The sequence below is a fragment of the Heterocephalus glaber genome, unplaced genomic scaffold (assembly GCF_053883595.1).
Source record: "Heterocephalus glaber isolate CG9 unplaced genomic scaffold, H.glaber_assembly_v1.0 deba00001444, whole genome shotgun sequence".
Taxonomy (NCBI): domain Eukaryota; kingdom Metazoa; phylum Chordata; class Mammalia; order Rodentia; family Bathyergidae; genus Heterocephalus; species Heterocephalus glaber.
In genome coordinates this window covers 26,639,050-26,653,569 of record NW_028258297.1, presented here as the reverse complement: position 1 = coordinate 26,653,569, position 14,520 = coordinate 26,639,050, and the positions used below count along the sequence as shown (strand labels likewise).

The 14,520-nt window shown below is 36.5% G+C and overlaps 1 pseudogene across 1 annotated transcript; it reads right to left on the bottom strand.

Annotated features, from left to right (window-relative positions):
* Positions 1-3,075: 3,075 nt before the first annotated feature.
* On the bottom strand, positions 3,076-13,402 carry LOC110349334 (killer cell lectin-like receptor 4; annotated as a pseudogene). The gene is made up of 6 exons (XR_015452370.1): positions 13,271-13,402; positions 12,743-12,890; positions 9,243-9,475; positions 6,153-6,295; positions 4,590-4,696; positions 3,076-3,238 (listed from the first exon to the last, which is right to left on the bottom strand). The product of XR_015452370.1 is annotated as a killer cell lectin-like receptor 4 (transcript).
* Positions 13,403-14,520: the final 1,118 nt, after the last annotated feature.

The window sequence follows — 14,520 nt, the reverse complement described above, 5'->3', positions numbered from 1 at the left end:
TTCTCAGCAGCACAAGGAACTTTCTCTAAAATTGAGCACATGCTACCTTTGAAGCATTCTTAAGTAAATGTGAAAGAATCAAAATTATCACACCCATATTATCAGATCATAGTTCAATAAAGGTAGAAATAAATGGTGAAAGAAACCACAAAAATTATTCAAGTGCATGCAAATTTTAAGATACCCTATTAAATAATCAGTGTGTCATAGGAAAAATCAAGGAAGAAATTAGACAGTTTGTAGAAATAAGCAACAATGTCACCACAACATATCAGAAGTTATGGGACACGATAAAAGCTATCCTAAGAGCAAAGTTAACTGTGAATACCCACATCATAAAAGCAGCGTGTGCCCAAATAAATATCCTAATGATGCCCCTCAAAATTCTATAAAAACAGAACAATACAAACCCAAAGCTAGTACAAGCAATAAAATCATAAATAACAGAGGAGAAATTAATGAAATTGAGACTAAAGTAATTAATGAATTAAAGAGCTAGGATTTTGCTTTTGTTTTTGTTTTTTAGAGTAGGAAAATTTATTGAGAGAAAGATAGCTTCTGTCTAAGAGAGATAGAAGGGGGACCAGAAAGTGGGTTGCCCTCTCACCTAACTTCTCAAAGGTGTTTTATGAGATAAAGCCATGAGGTAAGGCAGGTTCAAGGTGGGACAAAACTGTAGCCAACTAGTAAGATTACAAGTGACATCACTTAAATAATATTGATCCAATGAGAAATCACAAGGTGGACAAAAGTATGAACAACCAATAAGATTATGACAAGAATAGTTGCTTAGGTAATGTTGATTAAATGGGGATCCAATAGGGAAACAAGTCACATAGCAAGTGTACAGGGAATGAGCAAGGATTTTTGGTGGAAAGGGGTTGGTCAGGAATCTTTCTTGGAAGATCTTTGTCCCTCATCTGGGTGATGGATACCTATTTAGAATATCAATCACTGCTATTCATCCTATGTGGGTGTGGTAGTTTCTCTCCTTTTACAATTCTGGCCTTCAGTGAATGTGTCTTGACTGTCCTCCATGTTGGGTCCTTTTGGGCTAGCCCTGACTAACTGCCTACAAGATATCTAATTAACTTACCTATCTACAATATTCCCCCATCTGAAGAAGTACCCCTAACTGCTGTGAGGGGGGAAAGGGTGAAGACTGTTCTAGCTACTTCTGGCTAAAGAGTTGTGATCAGCAGTGAGAAGTACTCTACAGAGGGTCTACCTGAAGGCCCTCGACAGGCATCAGGCATTATCATCTTGGGTAGGCATATAGCTTTGAGTCTGGAGGAGACAAAGCCAAAGAAACAGTTAAGAATTCATGGGCCAAATTATAAAGTCAGCAGGATTGTAATGAATATAGCCAACAAGTGTTTCCACCAGGAGGAACTAGTAATAGCCTCACACAAATAGGGTAAGGAGAAGGTCCAGGGGACTTCAGAATTCAACATAGAACTGGTATTGTGTAGTTTGAGCTAGGATTTTTTGTTTTGTTTTGTTTTTTGTTTTTTATTGTTGTTGTTTTTTCAGTACTGGGGATCCAACTCAGGACCTTGCACTTACTAACATAAACAAAAATAAACAAAGTAGAAAAAAAACTTTAGACAATATTACCCCAAAAAGCAGAGGAAAGACACAATCAATGCAATTAGAAATGCAAAAGGTTTAATAAGAATGGACACTGCCAAGCACTTACCAGTAATGCAAACTTTACTAATAACAGCCAAAAAACTGGAAATACATGAAATGTTCACAGGTAAACCATTTTATAGAATGACATTATACCTATACAATGGGATAGTATTTTGTATCAAAAGAATGAATTATTGATACAAGAGAAAGCAGGGGTGAATTTCAAAAACATGCTCACCAAAAAAGCTAGACACAGAAGAGTTCATGACACATGAAAATCAGCAATAGGCACAGCTAGTTTATAATGAAAGGACACTGGTCACTGCTTGCATGTGGCCTGATGCGTGCTGAGGGATGAGAAGGAGCTCCTAGGGGTCTTGGAGATGGCCTGTGCAGCATTTTGATGCGGATAAGTGGTGTCTGAATTTGCTAAACCCTCTATTTCTCATGTCTTCCATGGATGCACTTCCTTATATGTATGGTATAACTCAACAAAGCTTATTAGTTTTAAAATGGCAAAGTCAAGAAAAACCAAGGACTGAAGAACCGTTCCAGACTAAATGACACAAAAGTACACTGGACCTAAATGGGCTGTATGTTTCTTCTCATGGAGGAAAAGATCTACAAGTGATAACACTGGGATGATAAAACATGGGTGATAGATTAAATTATAGTGCTGTATCAACACCAAATTTTCTAACTTTGATCGTTGCAGCAAAATACACACAACTGATAACCATGGATAAGGATATATGGGAGTTCCTTGCACATGCTTGCAATTAGTCAGTAAGTTGAAATTACATTTTATAGAAATATAAAAAATTTTGAAAGTCAAGGTAAGGTTCCAGTGAAAAACAAGACTCATACAATCATATCCTAGATTTTTGTTTGTTTGGTTTTGGTTCTAGGAATTGAAAATAAGGGCTTTGTACTGAGCTATATCCCCATCTCACTCTTTGAAACAGTATCACTAAATTGCCCAGCATGGGCTCAAACTTGGAGTCCTCTGACCTCAGCTTCTCAGAATGCTTGATTACAGGTGTGCACCACCAGGCCTTCCTAGTCTAGTTTTTAACTGTGCTATTGAAGCCACCAATTATCAAAAGGATTACTTTATGGATAAGGAAAAAATGCATAGTGTTTCTCAGGGTTCTTTAATTGGTCCTGTGGGTGGTTCAGGAATAGAAAGAGAGAATAATTCCTCAAGGTGATTAAAGAAAACAGTAATTGCTCACCAAAGACAAACTCTTCCTCTCTTCTCCATGAAGAACAATGGCTTCTGATCTCTAAGTCAAGTTCCAAAGGAACATTTCCTTCCTTATCGGGCTCAGCTCTCCCTGTTTCCATAACAAACTAAAACAAAGCAAAAGTCAAAAATATTCATTTGTAAGTAATAATGAATTGTTACAGGAAAAAAACCAAAATGACAACATTCCATGTTTACCTTTCCTCCTCACTGCACACTGAAGCAGGGAAAGTAGCATCCATTCTCTTTTCACAGATACAGTGGTAGGTCTTACTGCAGGCAATATATGATATTCTCGTTTCCCTTAAAAAGGCACATTTTCCTTCCCAAGAAGATGGAAGCATTGTTCTAGCATTACTGTAGAACAGAAAACATGTGGGCCACTGTATAATTCTGAAGTTTACCAAGACACAAGTAATGATTTTGTTGTTGTTTTTGTACCAGATATCAAACTCAGAACCTTGTGCTTTTGAGGCAGGCAGTGGCACCATTGAGCTAAATCTCTAGCCCCACAAGTAATGATTTTTAAAAATTCTATTGCTTAAATATACAAAGTATGAAAATATTAACCCTAAATTACTAATGATTTTCTTCTGCTTTTAGACCATTAATAAAATCATGGCCTCTTGATCACACCTACAATCCCCATTGTATTACAAACTGGCAATTTATCATCACCAGACAAAAATAACAATATTGTTATATGATTATGATACACCAAGCCTACTTTCCTCATTTTTTAAAATAAAAATAAGAGATTAAAAAGAAGAAACAAATTTTTGCCATATAAATAACCAGATCTCATATGCCTATATTTTAAAGAGAAAAGGGAGAATTAGAATACAGCCAGAGCTGAGATCTCTTGCTTGATGCTTTTGTTTGTTTTGTTTTTAGTCCTGCCCCATAGGTAGCAGTTATGTATTTGTTAAAAGATGTGAATCCATTGAATACCCTATCCAAAACAAGACTTCTATTTCCGGCAAATGGTGGATCAAGTGCCAGAACACGGTTCCTATTGAAGACAATTGAAAATGTTCAATAAGAAAAAAATTAAATCTTCTTGAATACATAAACTGGTGAGAAACAGATTCCTACTCAAGCTGACACTTAAGGAATGGTGGGAAACTTCAAGGCAAATGAAACACTGATGCCAGTTTCCCCTGGGTGGAAATCGCAGGCTGAATAATGAGTCCACTCAGTGCAGATTCAAAATAATGAAGCCACCCAAACAGCATAGGGCTGAAAGGGATACATCTTCAGCATGAATCACATGGGAACTGTCTCAGACCCTGGGTTAAGCAGAAGTGAAGAAGCAGCCTCCCATCTAAGAACTCAAAATGAAAATATTTTTCATGTAATTTGCTATAGGAAGAAAAACTAGGAACTCACAAAACTTGTTATGTATAGGTTCATTAAGTAGAGCGAATGTGTGATAAACATGGACTAAAAAGGAAGAAATGACCAAGTAGATGCTAACTATACACAGAAACACTTGAAGCATAGGGTCAACATTAATAACTGCATGACATTTCTCTTCCTTTTTAAACTATGCTTCCTCAAACACCGATTACTCATCCTTCCTGTACTAAAGACTTCTGTTTGAAGATGGGATTGGCTGTGAGAAGCAAGACAAGATGCTTTACAATCTCGATCCAATCCTCCCCGAGCCCACACTGACTTTAGAGCCCAATGCCCTCCAGAAACTCACATTCCAGGAGACGCGCTGCTCTCCGTCCATTTCCATCCATTTTGCCCTGTATCAGATGACAGCCCGATCCAGTAATAACACTGACCAAGCTGGAGTCGAAGGAAGTCCTGTAAAAGAAACCAAATACATCATGAAACAAAACTCTGATCTGTGAGGTGACAACACCCAGAGGAGCCTCTGCTCCCATGGCCAGGGCGCTGCTGCTGTCCTCATCCTGCTCCCTCCACCCCTGTCTTTCCATTTTCTAAAGATATTTTCCACTAGTACATTATTTATTCATGTTATAAATGGATATCAGTTTAATAAATATTTAAAAATAGAGAAAAATGAAAAACCTAAGTATTGTGCAACTGGAGATTTGTTAAATAATTTTGGACACTTTATGACACTATTCAAATTCATGCTCCAGAAGATTACTGAAGTATATGGAAGAACAATCATCACATAACCTTAGGTGAAAGAAATAATCTTCAAAAATTTAATTTAAATAAAAGGTATTTATGAAGAGGATGTGCATGAAAGCTTCAGTTTCCTAAGAGAAAGCCTTTCTGCAGTCTAGTAATTGGAGAGGGTAAAGGAGAGGGGAGATAGTTGGAAGCATTTTCTGCCTTTAAAACATGATATATCATGGTGACAGCACAAGATGTCTGATTAAATGACTGAATATATTTTAAAATGTAGGTTTGAACTTATATTTTACTGTATAAAGCAGAAAATTATGGAATGACTTGATATTATGAATTCATTTAAGTTTTGATTTTAAACATTTCTTAAATTTGCATATAAATTTGTGGTTTTCCTAAATATAGGTTTCTGACAAATCTTTCATTTCTCTGTTAAAAACACATGTTGTATATGTGGATAACTTTCCTAGGTAATCAATTAGAAAGACAATTTCAATATCACTGCCAGTATGTTTTCTATTTTATAATTATCTTTAAAGATATACATCTTTATATATCAGAATATTGATCAAGTAAATGTTATCTATATGGTCGAGGTGGTGAAAATCACATGGGGCCAATTGGCTAATACATTTATAGTCATCATCATCTCCATTTTTTCACATAGACCAGACAGACTAATTTACCTAAGGTCGTCCACCCAGTATGTGGTGAACATGGACGTTCTCCCCAGGCAGTCTGGTGTCTGGGTTCCTAATGGTAACTCCTAGATTATGCTGCCCCTGGTTTTTGGTTGCCACTCTATGGGACAAATAACTGTCAGATCCAGTTCACCAAAGGACTCAGTTTCATGCAGGGAAAGAGCACTGCTCTGGGAGGCTCCACTGCAGACACCTTGGAAAGGGAGATGAAGGCAGAGACCCACATTGCTTCCTGCACAGTAGTGGCCACCATAGTAGGTCACACGTTTGAGCACTTAGTAAGTAGCAGGACCAAGGCTTCTCAGCAGGCAGGCGTCTCCTGGGAGGCTCCTAACTTACAAGTTTGGCCCATGTAACTGACACAACACAAAGCGTAGCTGAAGGTCCCCGTTGTCTTAGGCCCAAGAATGAGAGGAAAAGTCTAGGAGGATAAAAGTGAATGTAAGAGTTTGTATTACCAGTTCATCTCTATCATCTATCTTCACAGGGGACAATCCGTAATCTTGACAAGTCAGTTTACAGCCGTTCCAGTCTTTACTCTCCTTGATAAAATAATAACATTTTACTCCATAACAGGTCAAGTGGCCTCCACAAATTTTACCTACAATATATAAGAATCATTAAACTTCTTGTTATCTAGTATTTTGCAAATCAGAGAAAGGTATTTATCAGCCTTCTACAACTAAATAAAAATCTCATAGCTCAGTAATGATAATACAAAGTTCATCAAGATTCTGGAGTGCCAACATACATCTCCACTCCCATATCCAATGTAGCAGTATTTGTAATAGGCAAGGTATGGAAACAACCTAAATATATATAAGGGATGAAAGGATACATAAAATTTATACACATACACAGAGTATTATTTAGCCTCTACAAAGAAGTAAATTGTGCCATATGAGACAACATGTATGCACTTGGAGGATGTTGTGCTCAGTGAAATACACCAATCATTAGAAAGAAAGAACCTCTTTAGGAGTCCACATATATGACGTATCTAAATAGTGAAATGTCGGGAGCTGATCAGACTCCCAAATACCTGAGGGAGGACGATGGGGAATAAAAAAAAGAGACAGAAACAGTAGTCAATGTTCAAGTGGGGAGCAGGAGGAATCTGACTCCAGTGGACTGACTTCCACAAACTCCACAGTGGATCCACTTTTATTCATCAGAATGGAGCAGAGGGGAGGTGTGGTGTACTCTTTGAGGAACAGAGACTGCAGTAAGTTTAGGAAAGCAAGATAGGGACCAAGTTTAGCATCTCAAAGGGAACAAGTTAAAGTCCTTCCCCTCATCAGGTTGCCTGCATTTTTTATTGTTCCCAGTAGGCATTATCTTGTCTGAGGAGTGCTATGATCAGGGCTTTCTCACACAGCCAGGAACTCTAGGGTCTTTTGCACAACTTCTCTGTTTTTGAGACAAGTTAAGGCCCACCCTAGAGCTGTGGGGGCTGTAACCTGGCCCCTCACCAGTCTATACATATAATGGCTGATCCCCCACAGTGAAACTCATAGAAGCAGAGACTGAAATGGTGGTTGCCCCATGTAGGTCAGAGGGTAAATAAGGAAATGTTGCTCCATGTCTAAATCCTCAGTAGTGCAAGATGAATAAATTCTAGTGATCTGCTCTAGATAACAGTGCCTGAAGTTTACGATACTGCATTCTGTGCTTAAAACTTTAAGAGGGTTCATTCAGGTTAAATGTTCTCACTACAAGAGACATGAGACATGAAAAAACTTTTGAAGGTGACAGATATGTCTATTAGCCTAATTGCGGTAATGATTTCATGGGTACATGTATTTGTCCAAACTTATCAAACAGAATATATTAAATATGTGCAGATTTTTTGTAGCAATAATACTTCAATAAAGTTGTTCTACAATAATTAAATTATTTTTTAAAAATCTGGAATGTTCTCTAAGTAGAAGAAAATGTCTGGAATTTAAATTCTATGTATTTTATAATGTATCAAATTTTTAAATGTTATTGACCTTTTATTAACAGAGACAATAAATTTCTACTGCCATACCAAAGTGAGACTAAATAGCATGGTAAATACTGTTTCTTAAAGAAATATTTAATAATTTTTGATTAATAAGATCAATTCAAGATAACCAGGCCATTATGCAAGAAAAGTTTAATGCATGAAATTTAACATTTTATCTCTCAGGTGTTTTTTGTTTTTTTGTTTTGTTTTGTTTTTGTTTTGTTTTTTTGGTACCAGGGATCGAACTCGGGTCCTTGTGCTTGCGCAGCAGGCAGCAAAACCACTGAGCTAAATCCCCGACTCTCTCTCAGTGTTTTTAATGGTATCTACTGGTAATCTCTGCAGTAGGTTCCGGTCTCCTGCCCAGTGTACTATGCAGGGTTGAAGAAATACTCAAAGACAGAATTAAAAACACAGAGAAATGGGGAGCCATAATGGCCAGTGCTGAGCAACCAGCAAAGGCCCTGTTCAGTCCAAGCCACTGATATTTATTGGTAATCAAATTGGGGTAAAGGGGAACTATGTCTGAGGACTAGCAGTTGTGCAGTTGCTATGGATACTAATGCATGCAAGGCTTTTAAAAGAAAAGGCAAAGCATTCTCAAATTAGGAACAGAATAGACAAAATATAGGGTTGTAATTAGAACCTTGTCCTTCTAGTTAAGAAGGTTTTAGTTGTGGGATGAAATTTGGCTGCAAGTTACTCCAACCTCAGCTACTATGCTAACTCATATTGGGCCCCTCAGCTTCACAGGCCATTTATCTGGTCTCTGCTGTGGCCATTAGTGGGAAGGTCATGCTAACCTGCATGCTACCATGATGCTTATGAGGTGCTTTTATGAGTCATGTAAGCTTCTGTCTCTCACTTCTTAAAATGAGCCAATTGAGGGGTTAACTCTTTATAGCCTGCACTGCATACAGCCTGCTTTGGACACAATCAATAAGGCCGTCCCCCACAGATATCATCACACACAGTTGCACAAACATCAACACTATAGTTAACCTTGCAGATGTACTATACGGATATATATATCATATATATATATATATGTCATATATATATATCATATATATATCATATATATATTTATATATCATCTAAACTCAAAGCAGAATGAAAGCACAGTTACTTAGTTACTTTTAAAACAGCATTTAAATGAAAACTCTTGAGCCCATGTTAAAGGCAATATATTTTGACTGGTAACATACATGTTCTGTGTCTGCAACAAATAGAATTCTCTAATTTGCCCACAAGAACAAAATGATCTACATTTACAGGGAAGATGGTATATGATTTCACCTTCTGGAGCTGGAGTAATAGCACAGCAGCCATTGATTTGGGTTAACTAACTATAAGGCTCTACTACTCCAAATATGGCTTCTAGGGCATCTACCCTAGAAGCAAACCACATATCTAGTTCATATCTACAAGGTAAAAATGAAAAGTTCTCCTCTAAATCCAGGGATCAATAGTATAATAGTCTGTTTATTAGACTTCAAACCTTGTGTACAAGAAAAAAATAATGCAACCTTTTATTAAGACTTTCTACCATACATACCTGAATTTTGCAAAAGTTTTGAAAAGATCTTATTTTTCTTATGACATTTGTTCTTTGAAAGTGATTCCAGCTCCATTTTTTCCAGTGTGTTTTATTTTTAAGAATGTCATATTCTAAAGTTTTATTTGTCAAAAGTTCCTTTAAAACACTGTCACTTTGTGTAATGTTGAACTCTTGTCTAAGCTTTGCTAGAATTTCTTGCTGTTGTTGCTTTTCTTGAGTACACTGAACAACTAAAATTAATAGCATAGTCATGATACAAAAAGTATATTAAATAAATATTGAAATTTAGGACAAAAGAAAAAGGCTCATGAAAACAATTAACTTATGTCATTACTTTAATCAGTAATTGGACATTTAGAAAGTAACACCTCCATGATCTGACCATAGAAATAGAAATATCTCATTTCTTTCTCATTGCTAAAAACTTAAGTGTAAAATAAAAAAATAAGACCTTTGAGTAAAATTATGATAGTATACCTTTCAGTTTAGTTTATAAAAGTTAGTGCATCATTTACAAATAAATACCAAAATAAAAATCAGTCAGTTAACACTTCAAAACAGATCTGAGCATGAAAATCAGGACTAGAAATCATGAAGGCATGGCATAAGTATTACGGGAGTGGATGAAATATCCACAGAGAAAAGAGAGTAATAACCAAATAGGTGATTTTATCTATTGTAGACTACAGGTGATTTTTCTCTAAAATATGTAAGATTTCAAATAAAAGGCCCATGGATTTAGCTCAGTGGTTCCACTGCCTGCCTCTCAAGGACACAAGGCAAGTTGAATCCCTGGTACCAAAAATAAATAAATAAATAAATAAATGATAAATTTTAAATTCAAAATCATGTAAAATCCATGTGCAGATTCATTTTTTTCTAAACCACTTCTTCACTATATATGTAAAAAAAAATTAAGAGAAAATCATCATTTCTCTCAGATTCGAAATGGCCTGACTAGAATATCTCTACATTCTCTTTCAGAAGGAATGTGACATGTATGAGATAGCATGAGACCGCTCATCACAGCCTCACAGTCATGGAAAAGATAAGTAAAATAAAAAGGAGACTGTGATACACCCAGGGAAAAAGATCTCTAGCAAGGTCCAGAGCCATTAGCGACAGACCCGGAGCACAAGCAGGAAATAATGGATGGAGTGAGGTTAATATCTACACAATCAGTGTCTAATGCTGTTACTCAGATGGAAAAGAAGGACTTCATTCAGTCTTTGTCACCAATTCTAGAACTGTCATCCACAGAAGTACACAGAGAAGCCTAAGTACACAGAGTTCCCAGAAATGGCCCCCAAATCACAGGTTGGTGAAAGGAGACAGAAAAATGCCTCTGGCTTGATTCCATTCACAAAAAGTTCAACAGCAGGTGAATCTGATTGATAATAGCAAATGAGGATCATGATTGAGGGAGGAATAAGAACTGATGTGATCCTACACAGGGCCAGGGCGGCTAGGCACTGTGAACTTCTTCTATTTGGTGATCTGACTTGAATTCTATCTGCCCCCTTACTTTGTGAACAACCTAAGAATTATGAGATGTTTAGGTTTTTTATGTATGATAAAATTGAATAGGAAAGTTTATTTCAGAAAAATAATCTCTTAGGTAGGCATGACTTTTCATCAAAACCAAGAACTGTAAATAATAAAATGTGCATTAGGAATGTACAAATAAAATATTGTAAACAATGAAATAATATAGACTTATAAATAAAAAAAACTATGTATGAATTCTATATCTAATTATATATATAATGATTAGAAAAAAGATTAATCAGAATGAAACACTTAAAATCTTATCATTTTCTCCTCATAGTCTATATTAAGCAGCTAAGATTCTTATAAGCTTAGGGCAGCAAAATCTCCTTCCAACTCTTTTTTCCCATACTAACAGAATAACAACTGTTGGAATATGTAAACCACTCCCTTGGACAATGGTCACAATGATATGTTGAAGAAAGATTATGGATTTCTATCCTGAAGCCATGTGAATTTTTAAACATGAAAATGAATTTACATATTTGCATAATATAAACATACAAGATGTGGCCAAACTATATCAGGAGTTATTGCAATAAAAGCTACACAGTCATTAATCCTCCTCAGAATATTTCCCCTTGAAAGTTCTCTTTCATGAGTGTCTTTAATTGCACTATCATGACTGCCTGGATTTCCTGACTTGCTTCAAAATTTAACCTTTCATGATGATTTTGACTTTGGGAAAGAACTAGAAGTTGCTTGGTGCCATATCCAGTAAGTAAGCACAATAAGAACACACATAATGTTTTTATTTAACAGCAATTGTCATAAATATTTTGAATCGATTCTGGGCATCAGTGAAGCCAGAAAAGACATGAAAGAGGACTCGTAGAATTGTTTCAGAAAGTAGGAAGAATGGCAGAATAAGTCTGCTTGAAATAAGGGTGAGTGTTTGAGGAGGATTAATGGTAGCATGTCTTTTTCTACAATACAATTTTTATTTAAACATTCACCATATTTTATGATTGCACCTCAGTATATACAAACCTATACACTCCCACTGGCTGCACATATAAAACATTTTCTCATACGGACCAGCTCAGGAAAGGATTACCCTTTTGTCCCTTAATTCATGTGTTCACAATTTAACAAAAACTCACCCTGCAAGCGTCTTTAAAATCCTGAGTAAAACCTCTTCTCTAGAATAATGCATTGAGCTCTCAAATTATACCAGTAGGAAATTTGATAAAATTGGCACAAATATTGTAATTTCAACTGGGTATTTCTTAATGTTATTCACTGGAAAAGAATGTCCTCCTGCTTCATTTATGAGCATCAGAAGCTCATGTTTTTAGTTTGCTTTCACTGAAGGAAATTAGTATCATTTTGAATGACTTCTACTAGAAAGAAAATATAGTCTGTACAAACATCAGATCTTTGAAAATCATTATGCATCTTTTCAGATTTTAATGAATTGTTTTAATGAATTGTTTTCTTCTACATGACTACAGAAGGAAATTTTAAAGAAATTCTTATGAAGTTAATTTCTAAATAGATAAATTTTAGTTTCATTTAAATTTATCTTATTTAGAATTAGAATAATGTAGAATGAAATTGATTTTACCAAGAAAAATTGATAAAGTAATAAAAGATTTTGGGAAGAGTATTTCATTAAATGCCTAAATCTCCAAAGTCACTGTCTGTCACAGTATAATATTTTATGTTACAACTTTCAAAAATTAATTTGCATTACTTAATGAGATTTTTCAGCCTCCTAAAGCTTATATTTGATTACGCAATTAGGATATACATATGCAGTTTTTTAAAGTATAAGCTAAAAATCTTTCAGTTTTTATATTTTTGAAAAATTCAGAGTAACAATTCCACATCTCATCCAGATATATGCATTAAAATGAGAGCTCTTTTCGCTGATAATTTGAAATGTTCAAAGGCATTTTCTATCATGCATGCAGAACGTCTCTTTATAGTCTCAAAAATATACATACAGAGCAAAACAGCAACCATGGCTGCCAGCACGGAGGCTTTAGAGATGAGGAGGATGATTCCCAGGAGCGCTGTGAAGATCTTCTCTGGAGGCGATGGGAAATCTGCGAGGACCAACGGGGCACGGATGACGAAGCAGGGTGGAGACAGCTATTGAGAAGGTCGACACACAAGGGAGCCCACAGGACAGGAACCCACACAGGTACACCTGGGTCCCAGACCTGCTCCCTCACCTGGAAGCTTTACCTCTGCATTTTCGGTGAGCACAATGCTCCATGACTCTTCAGCCAACGACAAGAAATTTCCACAAATAAAATTACATTTGCATTTAAAGAATAACAGCCCAAGTCATAGTGCCTGTCCTCACAGAGGAAAAGGAAGTGAGCTTTTGCCTCACTTTTTAGCCACACCTCGGTGCCCCAACTTAGCACCTCAGACCAGGGATGTCAAGGCTCATTAAGCGTTTTACCTTCCCAGTTGTGGTCACTGCCGCTCCCTGGATGCTTCTGTGAAGCACCGTGGAGTTATACATTTAACTGTGGGTCGATTTTCTCCCGGTCATTTATTGAAATAGAAGTTTCAGGCCTCGAAAGTCCTCTTGGAGGCTTCTTTAGGACTTTGTCTGGATGCAGTTCTGAGTAGATCGCTCTTCGGTCACTCATCTCAGCAGCTGAGTGAGGCCAGGGACGATGCTGTGATTATTGTGCCTCAGAAGTTAACCAATAGTAAGTATACATTTATTGAAAATAAACTACTATTGAATAATCTAAGTAAATATCTGAGGAATTATCTCTGGCCTTCATTATTCAATGAAATTTTTAATAGTCTATAATGTGTGGGCTACATATAAATTAGTATTATTATTCAGAGACTACAGCATACTGATTTTAATATCCAAAAGTAACAGGACATTTTCAACATGCGTATGGGTTTCATTTTAAATTCCATTGATTAACAAACTGAAATGTGCATGGATGCACCTGAGTAGTTCTCAACAGGCAACAATCAGAATACTTTGAGACATCAACCAATGTAATTCTTGTCTCAGGATCTTCCCTGGAATTATTTAAGCAAATCAATGTTCTACTTTGATTCTATTCTACATAAACTGTACTCAATTACATCACACGCAGTCTTTGCCGACCCTCAGTGACTGAGCTGGACCAGCACAGAGACAGGGAGGACAGACACCTACCTCCTGCTGGGAAAAGTCACACACTCTTCAGTGGGGAGCCCTGCTCACCACCTAAGAAGGCCTTCCACAGATGAGTAGAGCAAGGCCAAATTCAGTAACAAAAATTCAGATCAAGAGCAAATAATATCCACGACCTTCATAGCCTCCCCTGTGAGACTCAGAGTGAGTCAGGAGCAGAAAAAGAAGATTTCTTATCAATATGACACTTTAAGTTAACAGGAAACTCTCACACCTGGCTTATTTTTGAAATAATTTTATCTCATCACACATCGCCGGATGACAGGACACTTTGGGCTCTTATTGAAGGGACAGTGCAGACTTCTAAATTGTCTCTGCTTGTCCATTTCCAAATGTCTCCAAAAAATCATTTACACATTTTGTAAGACAGAGGGTGGACAGAAGCCTGAACAGAGGAGCAGTTAAATTGTTTCTATCACAGTCACAGACATTATATTGCTTAAAGAACTTCACATTTTAAGTCCTTTTTAAGGACATTTTAAGATTAGGCTGTGAAATTTTAGCACCATATAACTTTCAAACGTTTTTGGTGATTGAGATTGAAACTAAGTCCTTGTGTGAATTGTG